Source organism: Somniosus microcephalus, chromosome 5 (assembly GCF_052327205.1).
Source record: "Somniosus microcephalus isolate GS21.2 chromosome 5, FLI_Smic_1.0, whole genome shotgun sequence".
In the NCBI taxonomy this organism is placed as follows: Eukaryota; Metazoa; Chordata; class Chondrichthyes; order Squaliformes; family Somniosidae; genus Somniosus; species Somniosus microcephalus.
This window is the reverse complement of record NC_140991.1, coordinates 285,995,504-286,021,669: the sequence shown is the minus strand read 5'-3', so window position 1 is coordinate 286,021,669 and position 26,166 is coordinate 285,995,504. Positions and strand designations below refer to the sequence as shown.

General features: G+C 44.0%; 1 protein-coding gene across 2 annotated transcripts in view; it reads right to left on the bottom strand.

Moving 5' to 3' along the window:
* The window catches only part of zdhhc11 (zDHHC palmitoyltransferase 11), a 126,145-nt gene extending 111,869 nt beyond the window's left edge, over positions 1–14,276 (bottom strand). Inside the window, exons 1-2 of one of the 2 annotated variants that reach the window (XM_085989092.1) lie at positions 13,791–14,276; positions 3,665–3,775 (exon numbers count right to left, since the gene is read on the bottom strand). The gene's annotated coding sequence lies outside the window, so the exon portion shown is untranslated. The remainder of the gene's footprint in view (positions 1–3,664; positions 3,776–13,790) is intronic. The other variant, XM_085989091.1, reaches the window with a different exon arrangement.
* Between the last annotated feature and the right edge of the window lie 11,890 nt (positions 14,277–26,166).

Here is a 26,166-nt window from a genome sequence, read left to right as displayed (position 1 = left end):
CAAGAGGAGTCAACGATTTTAAGACTCAGATCCAACAAAATACTGTTACGTACTCAGCTAGTGAATTTTAAAATCAGCGATGCCTTGCAATATGTTCCAAGCCATGCCCTAATATCCTCTACTCTAGCAGTCTGCCTCAGTTCCAGTACAATGCATCTGCTTCTCATTTTTTTCTCTAAGTTCTACACAATATTTTCCTAAGCAATGAGGAAACATGATGAACGGTCTACCTTTAATTTATTTTAAATATACTTTAATACTCAGTCTGGGGGTGGTAACAACTTGCATTTATATAGCGCCTTTAATGTAGTAATACACCCCAAGGCACTTAGAAAAGACTCCGGATATGACAATTCAATTTATAAAAATCTACCTCAAAAAAATATTCAGGCGAGTTTGATGAAGTGAATGGTTAATGATATCTTTTGTTGTATTTTAATGCTCATCAAGATTAGGATGTTAGTCCTGGAGAATGGACATTTCAGGCACCTAGTGTTACCATCAAGCACTCCCAGGAGACATACATACAACATGGTTTGATGTAGAGTATAGCTCTCTCGGATTTGTTGCAACAATGCAACTTGGCTCCAGCATCAGAAAAGTATTCTAGATCGAGTGAGTGCAAATATTTTCCCACACTAGCCATCCTGTGACTTCTGGGAGTGTCAATTAATGCTGAATAAATTGCCAGTTCACCCACTGGGAACTAAATTGTAATTGGATGTTGGACTTCAGTTATGTGGAGAGACTAGAAAAGCTGGGATTGTTCTCCCTAGAACAGAGAAGGTTAAGGGGAGATCATAGAGGTGTTCAAAATTATGAAGGGTTTTGGTAGAGTTAATAAGAAACTGTTTCTACTGGCACGAGGGTTGGTAACCAGAGGTCACAGATTTAAGGTAATTGACAAAAGAACCAAAAGAAGGAGAGGAATGTTCTTTTTTTATATAAACGCAGCAAGTATGATGATCTGGAATGCACTGCCTGAAAGGGTAGTGGAAGCAGATTCAATAGTAACTTTGAAAAGGGAATTGGATTTATACTTGAAAAGGAAAAATCTGCAGGGCTGTGAGGAAAGACCTGGGGAGTGGGACTAATTGGACAGCACTTTCAAAGAGGCACATTAGGCCAAATAGCTTCCTTCACTAGCCAAACTCATTTCACCCTTTACAGCCAGCAGACAGAGGAGACTTTCATCTCATCAGCATGCGCTGGATTTGAACCCATTGCCCAAAGATAACAGGCCCAATTTACCACCTGCGCTCCAACTGCTTTATGTTCTATTCCAGTGCCTAGCAGCAGGGGGATAAAGGGAATTTGAATAAGGAGGTTTTGCCAGGTGCCACACAAAGTGATTTCAGGACCTTCCATTCAATCAGTCAAGTGCCAGGATAAGTCTCAGGTGATGTCATTATAAGACTCAGTCCTGGAATATTCTTGACAGAAGCATTAACGTTGGACCAAATCTTTGCTGAAGCGGGGCATCTCAGTGTGCCCCATTAGTTAGACATTTTCCTGTACCCTTTAGCTCACATGTGATTTGTACCGTAAAATGTTGGAAGTGTGAGCTGATAGCGGTGCGACGAGCGCAATGGGGCATCTGGGACCTTAGTGAATGGCAGGACCAACAGTCTATCTCCCTAATCAATGAGATTTAAGGATCGAGAAAGAAACAGAGGAACAACTGAGAAGGAGGGTGAATTGGAGACAAATCCAGTACAGAAAGAGAAATAAAGAGAGAGGGAAAGATAGATTAAATTGAGGGAAAAAGGGAAAAAAAAAATGCAACAATTTTAAATTTAAAATGTTTTAAAATCTCTATGAACCTATGTTCCCTGTAATTTTTTTGGGCTCTGCATGGCCCCTTTAAGGGGCTGCACGGGCCATTCAAAATACCGTGCATGCACAGTTATTACATTGACATGCCAGCAAGCCGGTTGCGCGGTTTCCCTGTAGCAGTCCACAGCTGCACACCTTACAGGGAACACTGCTAAGAACAATATTCTACATGCAGGAATGAGATTCCACAGTTTAAATTGTTCCCTTTCTGGGTTGGAGAGGTTAGTTTGGCATTGCATTAGCAATTATCAGATTAAAAGGGTAATTATGCTGTTCCTTAGGAGTATAAATTGACCAGAAAGTTCTGGAGATTCACAACATATCTCTTAATCCCCTGAATTTCCTGGCCACTTCACACATTAACAGCGTATGTTGTGAATTTTTGGCCTAATGAGTCACACAAAGCACTTCCTTCATACACTACCAAGGGAACAGTACTCGCACATGAAGATCACAGTGGCAACAGTATCACCGACACTTCTGCCCTCCAGCACCACACAAAGGATCCAGAAACCACCCACCAACACCTACCCTTCGAAAAACTTCAAATGAAAATCTTGCCCTAAAGAGGGATTGTTGGCACAAGAGTGTTATTGGCAGTGCAATCCAGATCATAACCACTCGTTGCATAAAAAAGTATTTCCTCATGTCGCCTTCGGATCGTTTGCCAATCACCTTAAATCTGTGTCCTCTGGTTCTTGACCCTTCCGTCAATGGGAACACTTTCTCTCCATCTACTCTGTCCAGACCCCTCATGATTTTGAACACCTCTATCAAATCTCCTCTCAATCTTCACTGCTTTAAGGAGAACAACCCCAGCTTCTCCAGTCTGTCCACTTAACTGAAGTCCCTCATCCCTGGAACCATTCTCGTAAATCTTTTCTGCACCCTCACTAAGGCCTTCACATCCTTCCTAAAGTGCAGTGCCCAGAATTAGACACACTACTCCAGTTGAGACCGAACCAGTGTTTTATAAAGGTTCATCATAACTTCCTTGCTTTTGTACTCTATGCCTCTATTTATGAAGCCCAGGATCCCATATACTTTAACTGCTTTCTCAACCTGCCCTGCCACCTTCAACGATTTGTGCACATATACCCCCAGGTCTCTCTGTTCATGCACCTGCTTTACTTTATATTGCCTCTCCTTGTTCTTCCTACCAAAATGTATCACTTTGCACTTTTCTGCATTAAATTTCATCTGCCACGTGTCCGCCCATTCCACCAGCCTGTCTATGTCCTCTTGAAGTCTATCACTATCCTTCCAAGTTTTGTGTCATCTGCAAATTTTGAAATTGTGCCCTGTACATCCAAGTCCAAGTCATTATATATATCAAGAAAAGCAGTGGTCCTAGTACTGATCCCTGGGGAACACCACTGTATACCTTCCTCCAGTCCGAAAAACAACCATTCACCACTACTCTCTGGGGGAAATTTGCCAGCCCTGGGGAGGTGGGTATGGAGGAGACTCTGCCAGGAAAATGGCAGAAACTGGGAGCAGGTACCGAACCCGCTCCCAACCCGCCTCCATGCCATCTTCCCGGGAGGCGGATCCCCGAGTCGCGCAGAGACCCGTCTCCTCGAGGCGGGAAGGGGATTACAGCCATTTAACTGCCTGTTAACAGGTAGTTAAGAGGCTTATCCCATTTTACCCCTGCAAGTGCGGGCTTCCCGACAGCTGCGAACCTTGCTAGGGTCAGCAAGGTGAGCAGTGGGTCTGCAGGGGGCGAAAGGGATCGAAAAATGTGCTGTGGAGGCGAGTGATGGGTGCAAGTGTGGAGAGGTAAGTATGAGAGGGGAGTGTAAAGTGTTAGAAAAAGTTTACTTACCTTTGTTTCTTCCTGTAGGCTTCAACCCTTGGGGATCCGGAGGTGCCTCATCTCAATGGCAGAGATGACAGAATGGCTGCTGCATTCTCAGATGCAGCAGCCATCCGATATCTGCTGAGGAAAGAGATTTGGTGAGTCTTCAGTACAAAGGCTCACCTTAGAACAGAGATGCTAACAATTCATCTGTCACCGGCTTTCCCTTAATTGGCCAGCTGAGCCCGCAGGGCGGGCTTAACAAGGTTAATCAAGGGAAAATAGCGTGGGTTGGTTGGACATCACTGGGGGCAGGACTAAAACCCAAAAACCAGCAGTCCCACCCCCAACGACAAAATCCAGCCCTCTGTTTCCTGTCACTTAATCAATTTCATATCCATGCTGCCACTATCCCTTTTATTCCATGGGCTTCAACTTTGCTGGCAAGCCTATTATGTGGCACTTTATCAAACGCCTTTTGGAAGTCCATGTATACCACATCAACGCATTACCCTCATCAACCCTCTGAGTTAGCTTATCAAAAAACTCAATCAAGTTAGTTAAACACTATTTGCCTTTAACAATTCCATGCTGGCTTTTCTTAATTAATCCATACTTGTCCAAGTGACTGTTAATTTTGTCCTGGATTATTGTTTTTAAAAGTTTCCCCACTAGAGGTTAAACTGACTGGCCTGTAGTTGCTGGGTTTATCTTGACACCCCCTTTTTTGAACAAGGGTGTAACATTTGCAATTCTCCAGTCCTCTGGCACCAGCCCCGTATCCAAGGAGAATTGGAAGAATATGGCCAGTACCTCCGCAATTTCCACCTTTACTTCCCTCAACATCCTAGGATGCATGCCATCCGGTCCTGGTGACTTATCTACTTTAAGAACAGCCAGCCTTTCTAGTACCTCCTCATCAATTTTTATCCCATCCAGTATCTCAACTACCCCCTCTTTCACTATGGCTTTGGCAGCATCTTCTTCCTTGGTAAAGACAGATGCAAAGTATTCATTTATTACCTCAGCCTCCATGCGTAGGTCTCCATTTTGGTCCCTAATCGGCCCCACCCATCCTCCTACTACCCGTTTACTATTTATATGCCTATAGAAGATTTTTGGATTCCCTTTTATGCTAGCTGCCAATCTATTCTCATACTCTCTCTTTGCCCCTCTTATTTCCTTTCTCACTTCTCCTCTGAACTTTCTACATTCAGCCTGGTTCTCACTTGTACTCTCAACCTGACATCTGTCATGCGCCCCCTTTTGCTGCTTCATCTTACTCTCTCTCTGTTTCATCATCCAGGGAGCTCCAGCATTGGTTGCCCTACCTTTCCCCCCTCATGGGAATGTACCTCGACTATACCTGAACCATCTCCTCTTTAAAAGGTAGCCCATTTTTCAATTACAGCGTTGCCTGCCAATCTTGGATTCCAATTTACCCGGGCCAGATCCATTCTCAATCCACTGAGATTGGCTTTCCTCCAATTAAGTATTTTTACTCTAGATTGTGCCCTGTCCTTTTCCATAGCTAATCTAAACCTTATGATACTGTGATCACTGTTCCCTAAATACTCCCCTACTGACACTTGATCCACCTGACCCACCTCATTCCCCAGAACCAGATCCAGCAATGCCTCCTTCCTCGCTGGGCTGGAAACATACTGATCAAGAAAGTTCTCCTGAACACACTCCAGAAATTCTTCGCCCTCTCTGCCCTTTGCACTACTGCCATCCCAGTCTATATTAGGATAAGTTGAAGTCCCCCATTATCATTACTCTGTAGCTCTTGCACCTCTCTGTAATTTCCCTGCAAATTTGCTCTTCTATATCCTTCCCACTAGTTGGCAGCCTATAGAATACATCTAGTAGTATAATGGCACCTCTATTGTTTCTCAACTCTAACCAAATAGATTCTGTCCTTTACCCCTCTCTTTCCAGCACTGTAATATTCGCCTTAATCAATACTGCCAGCCCACCTCCTTTCTTTCCTTCCCTATCTTTCCTAAACACCTTATATCCAGGAATATTTAATACCCAATCCTGCCCTTTTTTGAGCCAGGTCTCCGTTATCACCACAACATCATATTGAGCAATACAAGGATGTGAGGTACCCTTATGGGAGCGATGGGTGATGCTGAACCCAAGAATAATATCTACTGCAAAACGTGAAAATTAGGAACACCTGGCTTTTGGGAGAACTTGAGGCTTTCAAGTAAAATGTTAAAAGGACAATTATCCTTCCAACAGCATTCAAAACCCATCTGATGATCCTCATTATTGATTCCATCATCATTGTATCGTGTGACTACCAGGATACAAACAATGATGCAGAATAGCAATGGGAAACATTTCAAACAGTGTTCAACAGAGTCCAGGATAATATATTCCGCTAAAAAAACATGAACAAGCTAAACACTAAATGAGACACCATGGATGAATAAAGACATTAGGGAAAAATTGAGGGCAAGGAAAGAGGCATACGCCAAGTACATGGACAGCAGGGGAGAGCATGACAAGGGAGAATACAAAGAGATTAGAAGAGAAGAGACGTCAATAAAACAATTAGGAAGGCAAAGAGGGGCTATGAAATTAAATTATCAAGGAACATAAAACAAAAATAGTAAAATATTCTGCAGACACAAATAAAAAAGGAAAGCTGGGATGGGAATAGGGCCACTTGGGGATGGTCAGGATAAAAATCACAGGCAGCGATAGCGAAATGGCAGAAATATTAAATAATTACTTTGCTTCAGTATTTATCAGGTGGACAGATCAGGTAGACATGACATCAGAAGATGAGATTAGAAATTATATAATTGCATTTTAAATAAAGAGAAATATTAAATAAACTAATCAAACTCCAAATAAAACTGCTGGACCGGACAGATTACATCCATGCATTTTAAAAGAATCTAGGGAAGAGATAGCAGAGGCACTATTACACATATTTAATAATGTTAGAAAAAGGTATTGTGCCAGAGGACTGGCAGATAGCTAATGTAATACCTATATTTGAGAAAAGAGATAGAACATGTCCAGGGAACTATAGACCAGTCAGCTTAACATCGGTGGTAGGAAAGATAATGGAATCCCTTCTAAAGGAAAAAATTGAAGAATATCTAGAAACCAAAAAAATAATGAATAGTCAGCATGGATTTCAGAAAAGAAAGTCTTGCTTGACCAACCTCACTGAATTCTTTGAAGAGGTAACAGAGAGAGTAGATAAGGGTAATGCAGTAGATGTAATTTATCTAGATTTTCAAAAGGCCTTCGATAATAGACTAATGATTAAGGTGAGAAAATGCAGAGACAGGGAATGTGGAGTCAGGTGACAAGTAGCGGAATGGATAGTTGGCTGGCTTTAAGAAAGAAAGCTGAGAGTAGGGGTAAAGGGCAGCTATTCAGAGTGGCAGAAAGTGGAAAGTGGGGTCCCACAGTGCTGGGACCAATGTTATTCACAATTTATATTAATGATTTAGACTTTAGAATCAAAAAACATAATTTCTAAATTTGCAGATGACACCAAAGTTTGGGGGGAGGGGGAGGAATAGGAGGACTGCAACAAATTACAAGACGACATTAATAAACTTGCAGAATGGGCTTATAATTGGCAAATGAATTTCAACAGATAAATGGGGGCTATTACATTTTGGTAAGAAAAATAAGGAGGTCACATATTACTTGAACAATAAGAATCTAAATGGGGTAGAAGAGCAAAGGGATCGCGGAGTACAAATATCACTAAAAGTAGCGACGCAGGTTAGTAAGGCCATTAAAAAAAAGCAAACCAAGCAATAGGGTTTATTTTTAGAGGGATAGAATTGAAAAGTAGGGAAGTTATGCTAAACTTGTATCAAACCTTGGTTAGACTACACTTGGAGTACTGTGTACAATTCTGGTTGCCAAATTATAAAAAAAGATACAGAGGCACTGGAGAGGGGACAAAAAAGATTTACAAGGATGTTACCTGAAATTTGAGGTTATACCCATCAGGAAAGGATGAACAGGCTGGGTCTCTTTTGTCTTGAAAAGAGAAGGCTGAGGGGTGACCCAAGAGGTCTTTAAAATTATGAAAGGTTTTGTTAGACTAGACACAGAGAGAAGAGCAAAACTAGAGGCCATCAATATAAGGTAGTCACCAAGAAATCAAATAAGGAATTCAGAAGAAACTTCTTTACCTGGAGGGTGGCGAGAATGTGGAACTCGCTACCGCAGGGACTAGTTGAGACAAATAGTATAGATGCATTTAAGGGGAGGCTAGATAAGCATATGAGGGGGAAGGGAATAGAGGGTTATGCTGATAGAGTTAGATGAGGAAAGACAGGAGGGGGCTCGAGTGGAATATAAACACTGGCATGGACTGGTTGGGCTGAATGGCCTGTTTCTGTGCTGTATATCCTATGTAATCCTATGTAAAGTTGAACTAGATGGACCTTAGCCTTTCTTTGTCTAGCAATCCCTATGTTCCTATGACTCCTAATACTATTCTTTACATATTACTTAATCATTTGGTCTCCATTGCCCTTTAAACTGCTTTGATGTGGTTGGAATGAATTTCAACTATAGTTTCGCCAACATATCATTAAATACTTCCCACTTTCCTCCTGTAGTTCTCCCAAGTATTGTGCCCAAATAACCATCTTAGTACATTTCATATCCTTTTGTTCTGTTAATGTCAATATTTTTGTGTTATTGTTCTTCTGTGTATTTGAAGTTCTAAATGTTATGACCACTGGATTCTACCTGCTTCCCTTCTTCTACCTGTTGTTCCATACCTGAATCTATGGGCTGGATTTCGCCAGCCGAGACGAGTTGGGGGCGGGACTGCTGCCTTCCGGGTTTCAGTCCCGCTCCCAGCGATGTCTGAAGAACCCACGCTATTTTCCCTTGATTGGTCTTGTTAAGCTTACTGGCCAATTAAGGGAAAGCCGGTGACAGATGGCATCAGCGTATGACACTTCATCTGTCGAAAAATTTTTGACTGATGAATTGTCAGCGTTTGACAGCTTTGAGAAGCTGTCAAACACTGACAATCTCTGTTCTAAGGTGAGCCCTTGCACAAAGGCTCACCAAGAACTCTCTCCTCAGCAGAAAGCAGATGGCTGCTGCATCTGAGAATGCAGCAGCCATTCTGTCATCTCTGCCGTTGAGATGAGGAACCTCCGGATCCTTTAAGGTTGAAGCCTGCAGAAAGAAGCAAAGGTAAGGAAACTTTTTCCAACACTTTACAAGCACCTCTCATACTTACCTGTCCACACTTGCACCCATCACTCACCTCTACAGCTGACATTTCGACCCCTCTCACCCCCGCAGACCCATTGCTCGCCTCACTGACCCTGGCAAGGTTCGCAACCGTCGGGAAGCCCGCGATTGCAGGCGTAAACTGGGGAAAAGCATCAAAACTGCCTGTTAACAGGTAGTTAATTGGCTCTAATCCCCTTCCCGCCTTGAGGAGATGGGTCCCTGCGTGACTCAGGGACCCGCCTCCCGGGAAGATGGCATGGAGGCAGGTTAGGAGTGGGGTCGGTTCCCGCTCCCAGTTTCTGTAATTTTCCCGGCAGTCCCGCCTCCAAACCTGCCTCCTCAGGGCTGGGAAAATTCCCCCAAGTCTTGGGTCCAGAATAGCCTCTGATCACATTAGTTATCTGATTAAATGAGTCAGGAAGCAATCCTACACCACCTCAAGAAACATGTTCTCCTATTCTCATTAGTTATTGCCCAGCTGTCTTCCCAGTTTATAACTGGGTAAGTAAAATCTTCTTTGATCAGTGTTCTATTCAAGCCTCCCCGATCTGTAAAAACATTTTCCTAAATCTCCTTTCCTCCTCTACAGAAGGTCCATAACAATCAGGAATGACCTTTCTTTTTCTACCTCAGTCTGTAATGTTTCAGCCATCTCAGCCAAGGCACTTATATCATTTATTTCTATGGAAACAGAGTCCCTTGGTACCTACAATGCCGCTCTTCCCCGTTTTTTGTATTTGTCCCTTCTATAGACTGTACATTTAGTATTTTAGTCTTCAATCAATCTCTTACTTTTAGCCAAATCCCTGTTATTTTTTTACATTCACTTTTTCTTTGACACTTGCTTCCAATCCAGCAAATTTGTGTTGTATGTTCCTTTTATATTGTAATATAAATAGATCAAACCCATCTACCCACCTTCTTCCCATAACCCTCAATCCACTCTCTGTAGAAACACATCTAACGGCCTCTTGAATCCACTAGTACTGTTTGTTCCAGTGACCATCCCCACTAACTTATTCCACAACTCCGTTATCCTTTAGGGTGAACTATTTCTGCCCAACTTTTCTTTGTACTCCTGTCTTCCTATTGTGCTCTTTGATATTTGAACCCTTCACCATAGTGAACTATTTGCCTTGAGCAGTTCCCTTCACAAAAAAAATCAAGAATATTTCAATTCACCCAAAGGAAACAAGAACAATTTCCTAATCTTTCCTCAGAACAAAATCCTGACGCTTGGAGTCACTCATTGCTCACCTCTGAAACCTAAGTTTCATCGTGAAGGGTGTACCTTTGAATAGGAGAAGTGGGACATATTATAATGCTGGTCAACCTTACTGAAACAAAATACTTTTATCTTGAACTACATGTAAAAAAATACACCTCATTAGGTTCAACATTCCTGTGTAAAATCCATTTCAGCATAACAATGATTTTACTAATTAAAGAGCAACCCCTTGAACAGTTTGGCTAGAGGTGTGGCCGGTTCTGGAGCACAAGTCTTCAGCACGACAGCTGGGATATTGTTGGGGCCCATAGCTTTTGCTGTAACTAGTGCACTCAGCCGTTTCTTGATATCACGTAGAGTGAATCGAATTGGCTGAAGACTGGCCTCTGTGATGGTGGGGACCTCAGGAGGAGGCTGAGATGGATCATCCACGCAGCACTTCTGGCTGAAGATGGTTGCAAACACTTCAGCCTTGTCTTTTGCACTCGCATGCTGGGCTCTGCCATCATTGAGGACCTCATTACAGCCTTGGTCCAAACATGGACAAGAGCTGAATTCCAGAGGTGAGGCGAGAGTGACTGCCCTTGACATCAAGGAGCCCTAGTAAAACTGAAATCAATGGGAATCAGGGGAAAGACTCCCCACTGGCTGGAGTCATTCATACCTAGTACAAAGAAAGATGGTTGTGGTTGTTGGAGGCCAATCATTTCAGCCCCAGGACATCGCTGCAGGAGCTCCTCAGGGCAGTGTCCTAGGCCCACCCATCTTCAGCTGCTTCATCAGTGACCTTCCCTCCATCATAAAAGGTCAGAAGTGGGGATGTTCGCTGATGATGGCACAGTTTTCAGATAATGAAGCAGACTATGCCCGCATACAGCAAGACCTGGACAACATTCAGGCTTGGGCTGATAAGTGGCAAGTAACATTTGCACCACACAAGGACTATCTCCAACAAGAGAGCATCTAACCACTGCCCCTTGATATTCAACAGAATTACCATTGCCGAATCCCCCACCATCAACATCCTGGGGGGTCACCACTGACCAGAAACTTAACTGGACCAGCCACATAAATAATGTGGCTACAAAATCATGTCAGAGGCTGGGTATTCTGTGGTGAGTGTCTCACTCCTGACTCCCCAAAGCCTTTCCACCATCTACAGGGCACAAGTAAGGAGTGTGATGGAATACTCTCCACTTGCCTTGATGAGTGCAGCTCCAACAACACTCAAGAAGCTCGACACCATCCAGGACAAAGCAGCCCGCTTGATTGGCACCCCATCCACCACTGGTGTACTATGGCTGCGGTATGTACCTCTACAAGATGCACTGCAGCAACTCACCAAGGCTTCTTCAACAGCACCTCCCAAACCCATGACCTCTGCCACAAAGAAGGACAAGGCCAGTAGGCGCATAGGAACACAATCACCTCCAAGTTTCCCTTCAAGTCACACACCATCCTGACTTGGAAATATATTGCCGTTCCTTCATAGTTGCTGGGTCAAAATCCTGGAACTCCCTCCCTAACAGCACTGTGGGAGTACCTTCACCACACGGACTGCAGCGGTTCAAGAAGGCAGCTCACCACCACCTTCTCAAGGGCAATTAGGGATGGGCAATAAATGCTGGCCTTGCCAACGACGCCCACATCCCAGTAATGAATAAAATAAAAGGTTGACTCATTTGCATGACACTGCACTTTGAATATACTGGCTGGGAGTGGTTACAATCAGCAGGTCCAGTTACTGAAAATGGACTAAATCATGAAATTTAATCCTCCCAATGCCAGCAAAAACCCCGATAATGAAGGACTTATTCAGTCACAATAAACCAATGGGCTTTGATCATCAGCATTCGCAGTATAAGCAAAAATTGTGATGCATTGAAATAAGATATAATTGATGATGATTATGGTAACCGCCGTTTTTAAAAAGTGGGAAGAGCAACTCTTAAAAGTTAAACATGTCATCCTAGGCTCAGTGCCTTGAGTCAGAAGGTTGTGGGTTCAAATCCCACTCCAGGAGACTTGACCATATAATCTAGACTGACACATCATTACAGTACTGAGAGGAATCCTGCACTGTCAGAGGTGTCGTCTTTCAGATGGGATATTAAACCGAGGCCCTGTCTGCCCTCTCAGGTGGGCATACAAGACCCCACAGCACTATTTCGAAGAGGAGCAGGGGATTTCTCCCTGGTTCCATGGCCATTATTTATCCCTCAGTCAACAGCACTTAAAAACAGATTATCTGGTCATTTATCTCATTGCTATCTGTGGCACCTTGTTTGCACAAATTGGCTGCCACATTTCCCTGCATTACAACAGCGACTACACTTCAAATTTATTTAATTGGCTGTAAAGCACTTTGGGACCTCTATATAAATGATAGTTCTTTCTTTAACTCTGAGATTCATGAAGGACATGATATGTTCACCACAATTTATCTATAATTAGAACATTGCAGGAGTAGGCCATTCGGCCCTTCGAGCCTGCTCCGCCATTCAATGAGATCATGGCTGATCATCCAAACCCTAGCACCCAGTCCCTACACCGACAGCCATCCCACCCAAGCCCTATCCCCGTAACCCCACGTATTTAATCCCCCCTAACACTAAAGGCCAATTTTTATCATGGCCAATCAACCTAACCTGCACATCTTTGGACTGTGGAAGGAAACCGGAGCACCCGGAGGAAACCCACGCAAACACGGGGAGAATGTGCAAACTCCACACAGACAGCCACCCGAGGCCGGATTTGAGGCGCTGTGAGGCAACAGTGCTAACCACTATGCCACCGTGCTGCCCTAATCAGGAAAGTTGATGTCAGGCCAACCTAGAGGTGAGGACAGTGTTCTGATCATAGAAAGAAAAAAACTTTCATATTAAATCAGGAGTAATCCCTTTCACAATTTTAATGGCGAGTTTCAAATTTGCGTCAGCTTAATTTTAACTTCATTTAGAATTTTTGTATAATGAAGAGGCCTTGTGGAAACATGACCCCCTCCCAATGGGTTACATCATCATGTAGTATAGTTCAATATTGATAACCAGTTGGCCGAGAAGGGTTAAGCCTGGACTTTAGTTAACTGTAATTAAAAGCAGCAAGCTTGTAAATCGGTGCAATGCAACTCTTGAAACAAACAATTCAAACTTCAAATCAGTTAGTTACTCATCCCGAGTCCCTTCTACCGCAAAACCCGATCAGGTGACTCGCATTAATGGGCTGTAAAGGTTCCTCTCTGGAAGCTAGGGTACAGGGCGACTGAGAGTCCTGTACACATTTTACCCAGATCGAACTGACCACTTCCCTCTCAGTTCCCATAAAATTCCTCTAACAAGCACAAAATATAAACTATTAGGCACAAATATTAACAATCACAGGTAGGCTATAAACTGATATTCAGTGCGTGAAGTTCGAAAGATGCACTGGACTATCAAATCCCTCGTATTGGTGGGCTCTTGTAAATAGTTGCTTCCTGAAAACGACAATAAATACTTACTGCTGATAACTTCAAAAGTGATTGAGAGTTTAATGAGAAAGCAACAAAAAAAGTAACAGGGCATTTCAACTTAATAACTGCTGGGAGGAACTGATTCAACTATTAAACAAATTAAAAATATAGCACTTTAAGTATATTTAACAAACAAATACACTCTCGGTTAGTGTGTTGTTGCTCACCTCAGTCCCTTTTGTACTGGTGTTTCGGGCTTCACTCTGCCATTCTGTTCCTAGGTTACGTACATTTCCAATAAATAGAACCAGATCCCAGCGTCTTCACAAACTTATCAGCAGGAGAGAGAAAAAAGCAGGGTTTCTCACACACACACAAAATAAAGTGAAATGGCAAACACTATCCTGTTTATTCGGCCACCTCAGCAGCTTTGCCCCCTGGATGGTTTAAGATGGGACGCAAGCGGCTCCCTCTCTCTGCTTCTGAACTGCCGCTGGTTCTTGAAGCTGTTGAACTGAACACAGCCACTATGGAAGCTGTCAGCTGCTCCTCAACACAGCACCAGACACCGCTCCGGGTCCTAATGCTCACCTGGTTGCACACCTGAATGGAGGTGCACACCGATGTGGCGACCCTGAGTCAACAGGTCAGAAGGCAACCGATCCAACTTGCATGTATCTAGCGCCTTTCACGACTTCAGGACGTCCCAAAGCCCTTCACAGCCAGTGGAGTATTTTTGAAGTGTAGCCACTGTTGCAATGTAGGCAGCAACTTTGCACACAGCAGATCCCACAAACAGCGATAAGATAATGGCCAGATCATCAGTTTTTTTAGATGTTGTTTGAGGGATAAATATTGACCAGGAAACCGGGGAGATATCCCCAGCTCTTCTTTGAATAGTACCATGGGATCTTTTACTTCTGCCTGAGAGGACAGATGGGGCCTCGGTTTAGCGTTTCATCTGAAAGACGGCACCTTCAACTGTGCAGCTCTCCCTCAGTACAGCACTAGGAGTGTCAGCCTGGATTATGTGGCCAAGTCTCTGGAGTGGGGCTTGAACCCACAACCTCTGACTCTGAGGCCAGAGTGCGAGCAACTGAGAACCAGCACAAGCAGTACCAAATGTAACAACTATGGGATCTTACTGCATTACTCCAGATTGCTCCAATTCACACATGGTGTAACCAACTAAGCTGTGGCAGTGATCATGAGTTCATTTTGGTTGGGTTCTTACCTACCCTTGTTGCTGCAGGTGGGCCAATACTTGGGGCAGCATCGTCAGATGTAGAGCTCAGGCATTGGCTGGGTTGTTTACACTTTGTGTGTGCAGCACTCAGTAAACCACAACTCCACAATATAGATAATGTAATGTATAATTATACTGTACTTAGTAGATCTCTCATCAAGTTGCCCATGTGGGATCTGGAAGATAGTTCCTCTGTGACAGTGGTTCGTCCATCTCTGTAATACAGCTAATTTATTCAATCATTTATCATAATTGATTTTTACAGCACAGAAAGAGGCCATTCAGTCCACCGTCTCTGTGTCGGCACTTTGCTACAGCAATCCAAAACTCATCCCAATCTCTCCCTATAGCTCAGTATTTTCCTCTGTTTCAAGTGCTGATCTATTTTCTATTAAAAGATGCAGTGTTCTATGTCTCAACTACTCCCTGTACCAAAGCATTCCATGATTTAACAACTTTCTGCATAAAGACATTTTTCCTAATCTTTCCTCACTTTTAACAATTTTAAGTTGTTGACTCCTTGTAACTGACTCCTCAACCAGAGGAAATAGACTTTCTCTATTTACCCTATCAAAAACCTTCATAATATTAAAAACCTCTATTAAATCTGCTCTAGCCTTCTCTGCTCCAGTGGAAATAGTCCTTGTATCTCAAGTTTCTCATCATAACTATATTTTGGCATTCTTGATATCATCCTATTGAATCTATGTTGCAAACTGCCAATGATTTGAATGTATTTTTTTATAATGGTGTCCCAAAACTGGACAGTAATCTAACTGTGGCCCAACCATTTTGTTGTACATGTTTATGACAATATCTTTGCTATTGTACTCTATGCCCCTTTTTATAAAATCCAAAATGCTGTTGGTCTTTTTAAAGGGTTTATTTTCCTGCACTCCCTGTTCATCCATATGCTTCATCAATTCCATTGAGTGTACACTCGTTGTTTCTCCTCCTGAAATGTGTCACCTCGCAATTTTCTTCATTATATTGCTCTACCTGTTCCACTAACCTGTCTACATCTTCTTAAAATCTCCTAGTCTTCTTTGCTGTTTGCCAAACCCCCTACATTTGTGTCTTCCGCAAATTTTGATATCATGCTCCCCAAGTCCAAAATATCTTTATACAAAGAACAAAACTGAACCCAGCACCAACCCCTGGGGATACCATTTCCAACCCTTCTCCAATCCAACAAACAGCCATCTCTAGTTGTCCTTGAGAAGGTCATGGTGTGTCTTCTTCTAGAACCGTTGGTAGAGGTTTGATACAACTGAGAGGCTTGCTAGAGATCAACTAACAGCCAATCACATTGGTGTGGGACATATAGACCAGACTGAGTAAGGATGGCAGGTTTCCTTCCCAACAGGGCATTAGCAAACCATTTGGGTTTTTACGACAAACTGACAGCTTCATGGTCACTTTTACTGATAGCAGCATTTTATTTCTAGATTTTGGAAACTGAATTGAAATTCTGAAACTCATATGGTGGGGTTTGAACTCACGTTCATCTAAATTATTAGCCAAGGCCTCTAGGTTAATAGCCCAGTAACATAACCACTACACTACCCAAATAGGGAGATCAGATCAAACTGAAACTAAAAAAAAGCATTTAGCACTTACAGGTCAGATATTTAAAAGAAAGATAGGACAAATATAAAGAATATATGAAAACTACAAAGGAGAGATATTAAAAAGTATAAGAGGGAGTATGAAGGAACTTAACAAACAACAAAGTGTTTTTTAGCTTCATAAGAGACACATTAGTAGAAAAAGGATGGTCAAGGTCAGGGTCAGGCTGCTAAAAAGGACATGATGGTTTACATCTGAAAATCCTGAAAGATGATAACGAAGAACTAATGGAGACTCTGACCATAACTTTGGAAATGAAAATTGCGCCAGAGGATTGGAGGAGAGCAAATATGACTCCTCTCTTGAAAAAGAGTAGACAGGGAGAAGCCAGGAAATGACAGGGTACAGTAGTGTAGTGGTTATGTTACTGGTCTAGCAATGCAGAGGCCTCCCTTTTAATTCTTCTTGTGATTGTCCCAACCCTTTAGTCTCTCTGTCCTGCTGGGTATCTGGGAAAGGCACCAAAAAGAGAAAAGTCACTTCTCCTAAGGTAAGGTGGGGTGGGGGGCTGAGGGGGGCTGAGTGAGGGGGAGGTGGAATCAGGAGGCAGCTTACCCTGCACCAGTTGGCATAGATGAACTTAAAAGAAAGAAGAACGAAAGACTGGCATTTATATAGCGACTTTCACAACCTTGGGGCGTCCTAAAGCGCTTTACAGCTAATGAAGTACTTTTGAAGTGTAGTCACTGTTGTAATGTAGGGAAACACAGCAGCCCATTTGCACACACAGGTATAAAAGAGAATATAATTAGTTAAATAAGAAACGGATATAAGGTTTTAAAAAAAACAATGTAACATTTATTATACACAACCATTAGTTAACATTGCCTATTCATAATATTTGCAATTTGACATCTCCTGACACATTTCTGTGAAATAGAAATAAGCTAAAAACTTTACACCTATCTTTTTATCCAATATCTCATATTGCACCATAGCACTGTTTCATATTGCACGATTCTATGAACAGTTGCCATGGACAAATATGTATTAAATTACATTTAACTCTACAAAAAGCTCAGCCGTGTGACAGGAGGAAGCTGGGATTTATAATGGAGTGTGCCGTGTGTGCTCGAGTCAGGATACTTGTAAAATGTGTCCCGTTTTACATCGAGGATATAATCTATGCTTCAGCAATAGTTTGGTTGTTCCAAGATGTCTGCTGTATATAAATAGGAAATGTGTGGCTGAAAGTGCTTTTTATCTGGATCCTGAAAGTGGAGACTTTTTCCAGTTGGTAATTCATTCATTTCAAATGACTTTGCTGATGTTGCTGCTAAATGACATAGGTATTGCTGCTGCTTAATTCTGCATTGGTAATATTCAGCTGCACTTTGCATTGGGAGTAATATTTTTTTCTTTGAATGAGTCGCAACTTCCTTCAACATCAGGAAGAGTGAAGCCTGCATCTTTGGTTTCCGCCATAAACTCTTATTCCTTGCTATCGATTCCATCTCTCTCCCGAGCCACATGTTCAGATTGAACCAAGCTGTGCAAGGCCTTGGCATCCTGTTTGGCCCACAGTTGAGCCTTAAACCCCACATCTTATCCATCAATAGGACTTTATTTCCGCCTCAACCAATACTCCACTTCAGATTCATTGCAGCCTCGAAAATCCTTATCCACACTTTTGCTATCTCAAGATGTGATCATTCCAATGCTCTCTTGCCAGCCATCCATCCTCCACCATCCATCAACTCCAATTTGTCCAAAAGTCAGTTGCCTTTAACCTGCACCATACCAAGTACTGCTCACTCAAAACCCCTATCTTTGCTAACCCCTACATTAACTCCATGGCCAGAACTTTCTCCAGATGGGGGGTTGGGGGTGGGGGTCCTCCGAGGCAGGCGGGAAACCCTGGAGGCCAGCTTTAATAGCAGGGCCTAATTTGCATGTGAGGCCTCAGATTCCCGCCTGCAGCCAGCCAGATTGAGAGACTGGCTGGTTGCGGGTGGGTAGACCTGCAGATGTGGAGAGGGAGCGAGGGGTCGGTCCAGGGGATGGATCGTGCAGGGCGGGGGAGGGCAGGGGGTTCAGGGATTGGCTGGCTCCGTCGGGGATCGCGGGGGGAGTCGGGGATTGGCTGGCTTGGAGATCGGCGGGGGGGGGGAAGTGGTCGGGGATTGGCATGGGAGGATCGGGGATGGCAGGGTGGGAATCGGCAGGGTCAGCCGGGGATCGGGGATGGGCAGTGGGGCGTCGGCCGGGGATCAGGGATCGGTGGGGGGGGGTGCGGGGGAGTCGACTGGAGGATCGGCAGGGCAGATTTGCCGGGGATCAGTAGGGGTGTGAGAGGATTGGGCCAGCCTCCGGATGATTGTGGCCGGCCTCAACATCATCGGTGGGGTGGAGGGGAGGCCTCGTGAGGGGGTCCCGGGATCCAGGAGGTAGATATAAAGCCATTTACCTCCTGGATGCAGCAGTTTCCACCTCGGTTTAACTGCCGGGTTTCACGAATTGTATGAAACCCATCCACATGCAGTTAAATTCAAAATGGAGGTTAAAAAAGAGTCTTCCAGCTTCATTATAATATTTAAATTATATGGGCCTTACACTAAATATGGGCCTTACACTAAACATCCATAAGACAAAGGTCCTCTACCAACCTGCCCCCGCCACACAGTACTGCTCCCTGATTATCAAAATCCACGACAAGGCCTTGGACAACATGGACCACTTTCCATACCTCGGGAGCCTACTGTCAACAAGGGCAGACGTCGATGACGAAGTCCAACACCGCCTTCAGTATGCCAGTGCAGCCTTCGGTCACCTGAGGAAGAGAGTGTTTGAAGACCAGGACCTCAAACCCGGCACCAAGCTCATGGTCTACAGAGTAGTAGTGATACCCGCCCTCCTGTATGCTTCAGAGACGTGGAGCATGTACAGCAGGCACCTCAAAGCACTGGAGAGGTACCACCAACGCTGCCTCCGCAAGATCCTGCAAATCCGTTGGCAGGATAGGCGCACCAACCTCAGTGTTCTCGCTCAGGCCAACATCCCCAGCATCGAAGCTTTGACCACACTCGATCAGCTCCAATGGACGGGTCACATCGTCCGCATGCCCGATACGAGACTCCCAAAACAAGCGCGCTATTCGGAGCTCCGACATGGCAAGAGAGCCCCAGGTGGGCAGAGGAAATGCTTCAAGGACACCCTCAAAGCCTGCTTGAAAAAGTGTAACATCCCCACCGACACCTGGGAATCCCTAGCCCAAGGCTGCACAAAGTGGAGGAGAAGCATCCGGGAAGGCGCCAAACACCTCGGGGTCGATTTTCAGTGTGCCGTGAGGCGGGCTTTTAGGCGTGCAGGGGGCAAAAATCCCGAATTCGGGGGTCCCGACACCATCCTGCCCAAAACCCACCTCCACTTAAGTTTCAAAGGAGGTGGATACCCGCCCCGCACTGGGACATGCCGACCCGAGGCGGGAAGGGATTACTGCCAATTAACTGCCTGTTAACAGGTAGTTAACTGGCAGTTTTTAGCCTAATCCCTATTTTGAAGTGTGTCGTGTGGGATTCCCGATTGCTCCAAACCACGCCAGGTTAGAGGAGGCGGGCCGTCGGGTTGAAGGACTTGGAGGGGTCGCGATGTCGGTGTTCAGGTGAGTGATGTGTGCATGAGTGCAAAGGTAAGGTGTTTGGTGTGTCTAAAGTGTGTAAAGAAGTTTAAATTACCTGTACTTACCTTAACAGCCTTCCTTCCTCTAGGCTTCGGGAGTCCATCATTCAGCCGGCACAGAAAGCAGAATGAACGTGATCTGTCAAAAGTGACAGCCTGCAGCTTTCAGTGCCGGCGTGATTTCTAACTGAGTCTGTGTAGAAGGACTCAGGTTAGAAGTAAGACTGTCAGTGTTTGACAGCTTCAAACAGCTGTGAAACACTGATATTTCATCTGTCAACACGTCAATCAAGGGAAAATCGCGTGGATTTGCCGCATCTCAATGGAGGCGGGACTAAAACCCGAAAGTTGTAGTCCCGCCTCCTTCCCGACTTCTGAATGAAAATCCAGCCCCTCGAGTCTTTTCGCCGGGAGCAAGCGGAAGCCAAGTGCAAGCAGCGCAAGGAGCGCACGTCAACCCAAGCACCCCACCCACCCGTCCCTTCAACCACCACCTGCCCCACTTGTGACAGAGACTGTAGGTCCCGCATTGGACTCATCAGTCACCTGAGAACTAATTTTTAATGTGGAAGCAAGTCATCCTCGGTTCCGAGGGACTGCCTAAGAAGAAGAAGAATATTTAAATTGACGTACTGCTCCCTGAGAGCGAGTTGGTCGCCTGCCCGCCGTCCCGCCTCTGTTAAAACTGGAAGTGGACGGGTTGGAGGCGGGATCAGGTTGGGAATCCCATTTTTAACAATTTAACAGCTCCCACTCTCCAAACCCACCCATTTTTTTTAGGGGAAAATTTCGGCCCATGTCCCTCAATACATTAAATTTTAAATCCTTGCCCTTATCTTCAAATCTCTCCATGGCCTCACCCTACTCTTTGGCCTTATATCCTCTGCCTCTGGCTTTTTGTGCATCCCTTCTCCTTTTACTCCGCTCCTGTGCCGCTCCTTGGAATGTTTTACTACGTTAAAGGCGCTATATAAATACAAGTTGTTGTTGTTGTTGCCGTTGGTGGTAGAGCTTTCAGGCGCTTTGGCCATATTCTCTGTAACTCCCTCTTTTTAAACCCCTCCATATCTCTCTCCATCTTCAAAAAACAACTCAACACCCTTCTTTTCAACCTAGCTTTCAGTCACTTTTCTTAATGTCTTTTTCCTTATCTCAGCATCTGTATCCCCATCTATTTCCATTATGAAGCAGATCTACCTTAAGATTGCTATAAAATTGAAACTTGTTATATATTAAAAGTTTTGCATTTTCCTGTTGTGCAATACTTACTTGCTGGAAACATGTTTTTTGGTGACTTTTTTCAGTCACAGTCATAATTTCATCAGAGCATGTTGTTCATTGTCTCAAAGTAAAACAGGAGCAAAGCAGAACTGAATGAACACAAGAACATAAGAAATAGGAGCAGGAGTAGGTCATTTGGCCCCTCGAGCCTGCTCCGCCATTCAATAAGATCATGGCTGATCTTCTACCTCATCTCCACTTGAACTATCCCCATATCCCTTGATTCTCTTAATGTTCAAAAATCTATCGATCTCTGTCTTGAATATACTCAATGACCGAGCCTCCACAGCCCCCTGGGGTAGAGAATTCCAAAGATTCACCACCCTCTGAGTGAAGAAATTTCTCCTCATCTCAGTCCTAAATGGCCGAACCCTTATTCTGAGACTGTGACCCCTGGTTTGAGACACCCCAGCCAGGGGAAACATCTTCCCTGCATCTAGCCTGTCAAGCCCTGTAAGAATTTTGTATGTTTCAATGAGATCACCTCTCATTCTTCTAAACTCTAGAGAACATTGGCCTAGTCAATACAATCTCTCCTCATAGGACAATCCCCCCATCCCAGGAATCACTCTGGCGAACCTTCATTGCACTCCCTCTGTGGCTAGTATATCCTTCCTTAGGTAAGGAGGCCAAAACTGTACACAATACTCCAGGTGTGGTCTCACCAGGGCCCTATATAATTGCAGTAAGACATCTTTACTCTTATACACAAATCCTCTTGTAATAAAGGCCAACATACCATTTGCTTTCCTAATTGCTTGCTGTACCTGCATGTTAACTTCCAGTGATTCGTGTACAAGGACACCCAGATCCCTCTGAACACCAACATTTCCCAATCTCTCACCTTTTAAAAAATACTCTGCTTTTCTATTTTTCCTACCAAAGTGGATTACTTCACATTTCTCCACATTATATTCCATTTGCCATGTTCTTGCCCACTCAATTAGCCTGCCTATATCCCCTTGAAGCCTCCTTGCATCCTCTTCACAACTTACATTCCCACCCAGCTTTGTATCATCAGCAAACTTGGATATATTACATTTGGTCCCCTCATCCAAATCATTGATATAGATTGTGAATAGCTGAGGCCCAAGCTCTGATCCTTGCGGTACCCCACTAGTTATAGCCTGCCAACCCAAAAATGACCTGTTTATTCCTACTCTCTGTTTTCTGTCCGTTAACCAATCCTCAATCCATGCTAGTATATTACCCACAATCCCATGAACCCTAATTTTGTTTAATAACCTCTTGTATGGCACCTTATCGAATGCCTTCTGAAAATTCAAATACACCACATCCACTGGTTCCCCCTTATCTATTCTGCTAGTTACAACTAGGGTTGTGAAGGGGTGGAAAGTTTCCGGTAAATTTCCAGAAATTTTCCACAGGAAGTTTAGCTTGGGAATTTTGGGAATTTTGCCCAAAAAAGCACATGCTAGCATAATATTGTTTTTTTTTTGTATTTCTTTCATTTTTTTTCACAGGTCCTCTCTTAAAATTACTAACAGAGATGGAATCTTAATTATTAAGGAATTTCTTAATCAATATATGTTTATCTTCTTACTTGGCTTGTTTTAATAATTACAAGTTTTGTGTGTGACTGTGAACAAATGTGTCCTGATTGGTTGGATGAGTGGATGAGCGATTAGCTCCCTCTATTGGTGATGCAGCGTCGTGCGTGCACAGGTCATGCTTCCATCACATGGAGCATCGGGAAAAATGTACTCACCCTGTTGCAATCGTGCTGATCAACCACAGTTCGACACAGAGACGAATGCCCTTTATTTCTCTGCATAGAACAAAGCCATGTTTACCGTCAGATGTGTGGAAGCATTTTACCCCAGGCATTAAAGATGGAAAGATTGTGTACATGTGCAAACACTGTACAAAGCCATATGTAAAGAATGCCACAAAGATGCAGCAGCATTTATCCAAATGCAACAACTTCACTCAAAGCTCACAGCAGTCAGCCCAGAGTTCCTCTGCTTCCATTCAAGAAGATGATGGTTCACATTCAGCATCAGGCTCCTTATCATCAGCAACTCCTGGCCCACTTGGAAGGTTCTTTGATACAATGGATAACCATAGCCAGAAGAATGCAGATAACCATAGCCAGAAAAATGCAGATGAGTGCCTTGCTCGAGCTGTATATGCGACAGGCTCACCCCTCATGCTCACAGCCAATGTGTACTGGAAGAGATTTTTCAATGTTATTCACCCTGCATACTGTCCTCCCACCAGACATGCTTTGTCTACTTATTTGCTGGAGGTTGAGTATAACAGAGTGGGGGTTTAATAAAGTTCAAAATGATAACCTAAATAAAGTTTTGAAAGCCTGTTTTTATTTGTATGGAACAGTATGTCTATTTTGATGACAAAGATAATATAAAGGTCAGAGACAAAAACCATTAGTGTGCAAAAAAACTCAAAATTCCCATAAATTCCCATAAATTCCTGAAAATTCCCATCGAAAGTTTCCTCTTTTAAAAATTCCCGGAATTTTGCAACCCTAGTTACAACCTCAAAAAATTCTAACAGATTCGTCAAACACGATTTCCCTTTCATAAATCCGCGCTGACTCTGCCCAATCCTATTACTGTATTATTTTCTAAGTGCCCTGTTACCACGTCCTTAATACAGGAAACTTTGTGTTATCCGGAGGCGAACCGTCCGGCAAGCTCGAGCCACCGGCAAAAATCAGGAGCCGTTTTTTATTATTTTCGTTTCTTTTCTTTGCTTTTTTTGAACAGTCAAGCTCTGCAACGTCTGTAGCTAAGCAACAGCTTCAGCTAGAGATGCTACAGAGACGCTTGCCGACTGTTTAGAGGCTGTTGCTAAGCAATAGGGTTTGTTGATTCATACGGAGATGAAAATTATGTTTCAACATTAGCTCTGGAGTGTCCGGCAGTTTTGAGGGAACGGCAGCAGCTCGGTCCCGTTGGTGCCGGATAGCACAAAGTTTCCTGTAATAGATTCTAGCATTTTCCCCACTACTGATGTCAGGCTAACTGGTCTGTAGTTCCCCGTTTTCTCTCTCCCTCCTTTCGTAAATAGTGGGGTTACATTTGCTACCTTCCAATCCGTGGGAACCGTTCTAGAATTTATGGAATTTTCAAAAATGACAACCAATGCATCCACTATCTATATAGCCAACTCTTTCAAAACCCTAGAATGTAGGCCATCAGGTCTAAGGGATTTATTGGCTTTCAGTCCCATTAATTTATCCAGTACTACTTTTTTACTAATACTAATTTCTTTCAGTTCCTCATTCTCGCTAGACCCTTGGAACTGCACTATTTCCGGGAAGTTTTTTTAATCTTCTTCTGTGAAGACAGACACAAAGGCTTATTTAATTCTGGAGGCGGGATGGGGACGGGACAGCTGTTTTCCGGGTTCCGGTCCTGCCCCCAGCTCTGCAGATGTAATTTTCCCTTGATTGGCCTTGTTAAGCCCGCCCTGCGGGCTTCCAGGTCAATTAACAGGAAGCAGACCTGATGACGTCACTTGATGCCACGTCATCAGCTGGTTTCCTTAAAGGGACCACTTCCACATGGAGTTTGACAGTTGTTCTGTCAGTGTTTGACAGCATTGAGGTGCTGCAAACACTGACAATCACTGCACAAAGGTGAACGCTTGCACCCAGGTGCTCCAATGACTCCCTCCTTATGGAGGGAGTCACAGAACACAGGGAGGTTCTCTTCCCTTCCCATGGGCGGAAGAGATCTCCCCAGGACACCAACTTACCTTGCACCTCCACCCAACCCTCTCTATCTACTTTATCCCTTCCCCATCTCACTAGACACCCCTCACGCTCACCCTCACCCTACTGCAAGCATACCAACTAACAACACACAAGGGTAGGTACTTGAGAGCTTTACTAGAAACTTCACATGGACATTGGCTAATGTGTTGTCATACAGTGAAATCTCTTTTACAAAAAGTTCCCTTTATTGGACAGATCTGAGCGAACCTTGAGAAGTGTCTTACTGAGTTCCAGTGATTGTTCAGTCATAACTTCCCCCCCGCCCTCCCCTCCCCCCCACCCCCCACCTACCCCCCACCCCCCACCCACCCCCCACCCCCCCCGCCCCCCACCATGGGAAGGAGGTCTGCGGGGGTCAGAGGGGTCTGAAAGGGAGATGTAGAGGTGAGTGATGGGTGCAAGTGTGGAGTGTAAGGTGAGTGTTAAGTGTTATAAAATGTTCACTTACATTTGTTTTTGCCTATAGCCTTCAGCCGCTGTGGATTCGGAGTCCCGACATCTTCATTGTAGATTTCACAGACTGGCTGTTGGATCCTCCGAACCAACAGCCAGGTGATTTCTGCAAAGTTGAAAGGTTTTATGAGTCCTGAACATCAATCTACACAGAATGTCACAGAGCTGTCAAACGCTGACATTTCTTCTTTCAAGAAATCTTGACAGATGGCACGTCAGACGTTGACATGTTCTGTCAGTGACTTCCCCCTAATTGACCTGCTGAGCCCGCTGGGCGAGCTTAACAAGGTCAATCAGGGGAAAATCCCGCTGGTTGGCCAGAAGCTGATGGAGGCGGGATTGAAAGCCAGCAAGCAGCAGTCCCACCTCCAAAAGCTTTCCATTGATAAAATTCAGCCCAAAGTATTTGTTTAATTTCTCGGCCATTTCCTCATTCCCCATTATCATTTCTCCTGTCTCAGCCTGTAAGGGATCCACATTTACTTTCGATAATCTTTTCCTTTTTACATACCTATAGAAGCGTTTACAGTCTGTTTTTATGTCTCTCGCTAGTTTACTCTTGACATAAGAAAACTACTAGGCACTTGGTCTGGGTATTAAACAAGGCTTTAAT